The following is a 6,273-nucleotide window of genomic DNA, read 5'->3' on the forward strand; positions in this document are numbered from 1 at the left end:
CTATGAATGGCAAATCAGATGACAGGGTGATGGGGGCCCACAAACTGACATTTCAAGCACTGTGGTGCTTTCTTCTTCCACAACTCTTGGACTTCAGGAAAGCACATGATCAAGAGCGCAAAGACGATATCAGCAGAGCCTATCAGTCACAGTCTTATGGTGAGAGCATGTCAGTTCAGACTTCACAAAGATTGCCAAATCTCACCTCTGCATTTGTGACCAACAAAAGAGAAGGTAGTGTGAACTTCAGGTGTTGGTGGCAATGCATGGTGCTCCGACTGCTCTTATTCAACTATTCCCAGAGAAAAGAAAATTGGGAGCTCCATCTCTTCACTTTCAAATGTATGCTACCATTCGTCATTAGATCTGACCACACAGACTATGCAAGATAGGGTTCTGCCATCTACACTGCAGAAATGCATTAATTACCAAATGAAGTGCTTAAGCAGTTCCAGCGAGGGAATTTTTTTTGCCAAGAGATGGTGTCAGAAGTTCAACCAAATAGACCCTGATCAGAGCCAAGAGTGGCTTAATTCCATGAGAAAGAAAGGAGGTGGAATTGTAGGTATCATCAAGGCTCACTCAGCCCTCAGCCTTGTTTTATAACCTGAGCCCTTATCACAGCAGATACCAGAGCCATGTTCCATGTCGGCTTGGATAACCCACTTGTTCATAATGAGTCAAGACAGGCAAGGAAGCAACATGGCAATGAAGATGAGGATGCACTCTTATGAACTCGTCAAAGATTCAAGGTTTTGCCTGGGCCAGAACCACCCACTTCATTGCAAAATATTGCACCAAAAGACCTGGCTACTGAAGCCATACAGAATGCACTGTTGAAAGCAAAGATACTAGGACAAGTGCAATTGGACAGCGTTGTTGAGAAATGGCTGACGACACAAGAGGGGGATCCTGGAAGTGTACATGTTCATGATCCACTGCCAAAAATAATGCTCCAACTTTTTCCACGCTATATGAGCTGAGGAAAGAAGTCAAAGGAAAGGCCTCAGCCATGAAGGCGGGCAGAAACATTCTTCAGTGACTAATCATAGCCTGTGCAGGACTGTGAATTTGCAACAGATTTTGAAACATGAGTTAATTTCTATCCCTTTGGCATCAGCACAGACAAATGGCAGTCTAAGAACTGGCACAAATGTAATACTGCGTGATATATTGACAGCTGATATCTACTGCCCATCAACAGTTCTCCCTGTGGAAGAAGCTGACTGATAGATGCACAGTCTTTGGTCAGGAGTGAAAGTAATTTACAGGACTTACCGGTACTGCTGGAGTCCTGAGGGGGCGTGGCCTCATCTGGAAGAGGCGTGGCCTCTCAAGATTTAAAGGCCTTGGGGCACCAGCTGTGGCTGGGAGACCCAGGGCCTTTAAATCAACCAGGGGCTCCCAGCTGAAGAGGTGGCTGTGAGCCCCCCGGGGCTCAGGGGCAAATTAAAGGGCCTGGGGCTCCGGCTGCCAGGGGGAACCCCGAGTTTTGCGGGGCTGGGGCAGGGATTTAAAGGGCCCAGAGCTCCTGCCGCTGAGGGAAGCCCGGAGCCCTTTAAATCCTGGCCCCAGCCCGGCCACCAGAGCCGCGTCCGGGATTCAAAGGGCTCTGGGCTGCTCGCTGCGGTGGGGAGCTCTGAGCCCTTTAAATCTCAGCCACGGCCGGGATTTAAAGGGCTCTGGGGAGTCCTTTCAATCCCGGCTGTGGAAGCTGGTGCGGTCCAGCACGGCGTACTGGCTCTTGCCACTACGCCGGACCGGACTGGCTTACTTTCACCTCTGTCTTTGGTACAAGACATAGTCTGCTTCAGTCCTAAGTTCTGTTTTTACAAATGTTTGGAGCCAAACATTTGGAGACCGTGCAGACACATTTGTAAAAACAGAATTTAGGACTGAAGCAGAATTCCACAGATTAGATGTGTGTTTTGACAGGTACTACAAGGAACCTAATTAGGGTGTACAAGGCAAAAATGCTCAAGAGGGTACAAGAACCATCCAAAGAGTGGTAGAAAGCAGATATGTGCTTTTAAGTAACTGGATGAATTTCACTGTGCTTCCGGAACATAAGAACCTTGCAATATTTGTATCTGATGAACTAATGCCATAAGTACCTCATGACAAAATCATCATTCTGATGATGGCTTTCATGATGAGGCTAAAGTATGGTGCAAGACAGCATCGGCTGTGTGCTGCTCAGGAAGAAGCAGACACACAAATGATTTTACACTGTGTTCACAGTGATGCCACAACTTCTTCACTGCTATTTTCAGCATGATAGCTCAAGCGAAGCTAGCATGAGCCTGTCTACCTGTACTGGAAGGCTTACTTTCAGCTGCAATGTAGACATACCCTCAAAAACCCATCACTTATTGCTGACAACCTGCTTAGCTATCATCCAGTAAGGCCTCCTTGTTCATGCAGGTGTCTGCATTTGTACAGTAAACCATTGAGGTGCTAATCATTATTTGAAGGGTTTAGCTTTGTGCTTCACCCTAGACCCAGCTTGTGTATGAATAGGCTACCGCTTCACCTACTGCGGGGCTTATTTAAAGAACCACACAGGTTACATAAAGAACTCTGTATACTCAGTCTGAGCTAACAAGCATGATGATGTTGCCGTAATATCTCTACAGTTAAGGTAATTTGTTTCAATTGAAAGCCCAGTTGTTACTACACTTAATCAAAAGAATTCCTCTCTGCCTGACATCTCTTATCGCCTGAGGCTGGAGACCACAGATATTCCCCCCCCTCACAAGGGTTGAGATTAAGCAGGCAAGGCATTTGGATGATATATGAGTCCACAAATTGAGTACTTAGCAGCTTTTTTAAACATCTGCATTGTCGCTTTGACGCATCCGATTAAATTATTCATTTGTCACTGGTGACTAGTGTTTTAAGCATTCTTTGGAAGGCTGTACAAAGCCAAGCCCGCCATATGCGTACTTAACAAGTAACAGCTCAGTATGAAAGAGCAACATGTTCAAACTTAGGTGCCTAAATAAGAGTCTGGCTATTCAAGAGCTGCTGAAAAGCAGCAGTTCCCTATGATTTCAGTGGGAGGTGTAGGGGTTCACCATCCTTGACAATCAGACCAACTACTTAGGTGCCTAAATTTAGGTACACAAATTTGAACATTTTGTCCAAAGAGTTTAGGCTAGTAATTACATTTTTCATCCTTTCCCTTTCATTACAAACACAGGAAAGATGTGAGTTAAGAGGGAGAAGAAAGGACAAAGCTGTTGGTGAGCCAGGTGCAGGTTTGGGGCAGGGGGAGCTGCAGAGTGATGGACAACACTCCAACTGACAGCAGCCCAGGCCCCTAGAAGCTACACCTTCTACCCCCATAGGCCCTGCATTACTGTGCTGCGCAGCACTTCCATTTGTGCTACGTTACAACAGAACCCACCTTCAAGGGGACAGTGTCCACCCCTCCTTTATTCACAACAGCAGGAGGAGCCATGGCTGTTTGCCCAGTAAACAATGTCATAATGACAATACTTACATTAAAAGCTTTGCAGCTACATGAGAATCAGGCAGCATCAACTAGGAAGGTGGCACAATGGTGAGAAATGGCAAGGAGCTGCTCCTGAGTTTGAAAAGCGCTGAATAGCCACAATGCAGCCAGGAGTCAATCGGAACTGAGTGTGCACAATACCTGTGACAATCAGGCCCTAAAGTTTAATCCTGCTCATACTTGCATCATGCAACTGTATATAGGATCCCAGTTAGCATCAAGCTGCAGGAAACAGGGCAATTGCTGTCTAAGGAACATGGCATCCTCTCTTCAGATGCCAGTACCAGCACTTTGTTTTTCAGCAGTAATGTTGTTTTGACTCTGGAAGTGGTTTGCTTTGACGCAAATTAGAAAGAAATGTTTTACACACTGTGGCTGAGTTGTCGTGCAAATGCATTAAGCAAAATCACATCCAGCTGCAGCGCCATTGAGCCTGCTGTTAATCATGACATGAGCTTACAGCCCACTGTTGCCTCCGCACACAACTGTCTTATGTTACAGCAATAAAATAAAACGCTGCCGGGAACATGAGGGAGGGAGGGCGAGCGGGTGAGCAATGGCGGGACATAGTCCCACTACAGAACTTCAGCATCATGATGCTCAGCTCCACTGAAAGACTGTTATGGCACTTTTTTGCCCATATAAACTAGATGGAAAAGGCAGTTGGTCTACCACAGCGACACAGCTCCAGATCCACCAGGGGACATCAGGCCTTACACTGCAGAGCATTGCAATGATTAACTTTTAGATGCCTGGAAAATCATTGATTCACAAAGCCTGAGTTAGGCACCTAGGGTCCCTATCAATGACTGGGGAAAGACAGATGCTCTAGCAGGCCAGCCACAAAAGCCAAGGTAGGTGAGAGAGTATATTTTATTGGCCCAACTTGCTAGGCCCGCATGCTTGGGGGTGGTGGTGGGGGACTGTCTAAGCTAGCCAATGGGTGATGCCAATGAAAGGGGTGTGGCTAAAGCCCTGCTTTGCTCACAGAAGTCAGTGCCTAAGTCCTGTATCTACCAGAACGAACACATGTGGCTTGTGTCTCTTACGTCTCTGAGTTAAGACAACTGACTCTTCCATCCACAGATTCAGCTATTCAACCTTTAATCCACAATCTGCTAATCAACTCCTCCCCGAGTCAATTCCTACTCCTGACTGACTTTACCAGTTCAGAATTGAATAGGATTGTGCACTTGCCATCTGCGTGGGCGAGGAGGAAGATACTCCATGGCTAAGCCAAACATGCCATAGAACCTTCTGGCGCTCACCACACAATGGGATATAGAATCTTTAAGCTTTCATAGTAAAACAATATCATCTCCTTATGTGCAAAGCATTCTGGGGTACATCCCTTTTCAATCCCAGAAGCACAGACTGCACAGACACAAACTATTTGAGGGGGGTTTACTTTAAAATCATTTGGGCATGGCAGCTCAACTACTGGATGTTGTGAGAGGTAGGAGAAAATGGGGCAGGGGAGGAGAGGAAGCAAAGTCAGTCCTTCCTCCTTCCCAATCCATTCATCTTTCCCCATCCTTGCTGAAGAAAACCTCCCATACATGTGCCCTGATTTCCCCCATTCCACTGCTAATCTCTACCAGGAAGGTCAGCATATGGTCATAGAGATTCTGAGCTACACCTTGGTGCATGCTGCATTCTGGAGCACCTCGAGCCTGGGGGAACCTTGCACCACAAAGTAGTGCCACGCAGCAGGCTCACAAGCAGATTCAGCAGCCCTAGCTACAGTTAGTGGCCCACAGAACCCGTGCCCAGAGGCCCCAGCCAGAGCTCCAAACCCTATGTAGAAATAGGGGAAATTAAGATTTCCTGGGGTCCTGTAGCCCTACCCCTGGCCAGGACAGAAATCAGAGCCAGGCTGTGGTAAGAGCCACCCAGGGAGCCCAAGCTGCTGTGGGGAGCCCTGGACCCTGGGCAGGGTGTTGGGGTGCCCAAGAGCAGCCCCCAGCCAGTGTCCCTGCCACACCCACACCCCAAGGTGCACCCAGGGAAGGTGGAGGGTCAGGTCTCCCAACCGTGGCCTGAGCTCCTTGGGCAGCTCTTACCATAGCCCAGCTCCAGCTTCCCGCCAGGCTAGGAGGTGGGTCCTTGGTGGACAAGGAGGCACCGGGGGGCAGGGCCTCATGGCGACAGGAGTGTGGGAGGCCCAAATGTTTAATAAATCTTAATCCACCTCTGGTCATGACTATAGCACAGAAGTGCTTTCAAAGGAGCAGCAGTGAGAAAGAGTGTTACCACCACCACTCAGGAAATTCAGATATTTCAGGTAGCCAGGGATCAAGCAGAGGTCACTGATGAAGAGCCAGCCTGTAAGAAATGGCAAGGGGAAGTTATTGGCACAGCAGGTAGACAGTACAGTAGAAATACAATGCATTCTTTTGCTTCTCTGATCACTAATGAGGATTGATAACTCAAAATTACCCCAGAGAAGTTAGAATGGCTGACGACTGACAAACCTTCAGGACCAGCTGATAATTCTTAAGTGGCACGAGGGAGAGAGTCTTTTAGTTAAAATTTGAAACTGCTTCTGATTGATTACATGGTACTATGGCAAAGCTAGTATCAGTAAGCAGGGAACCAGGAATGTTTGTGGTATGTAGAGTTATTTCACCTAAACTTCAGCAGAGATCAGGATATCATAGATTCCAAGGTCTGAAGGGACCACTGTGATCATCTACGTTGACCTCCAGGAATATAACATTTGGGCAAAATAGGGGAAGATCTAGAAAGCTGTTATA

This window comes from Mauremys mutica, chromosome 3, assembly GCF_020497125.1.
Source record: "Mauremys mutica isolate MM-2020 ecotype Southern chromosome 3, ASM2049712v1, whole genome shotgun sequence".
NCBI lineage: Eukaryota > Metazoa > Chordata > Testudines > Geoemydidae > Mauremys > Mauremys mutica.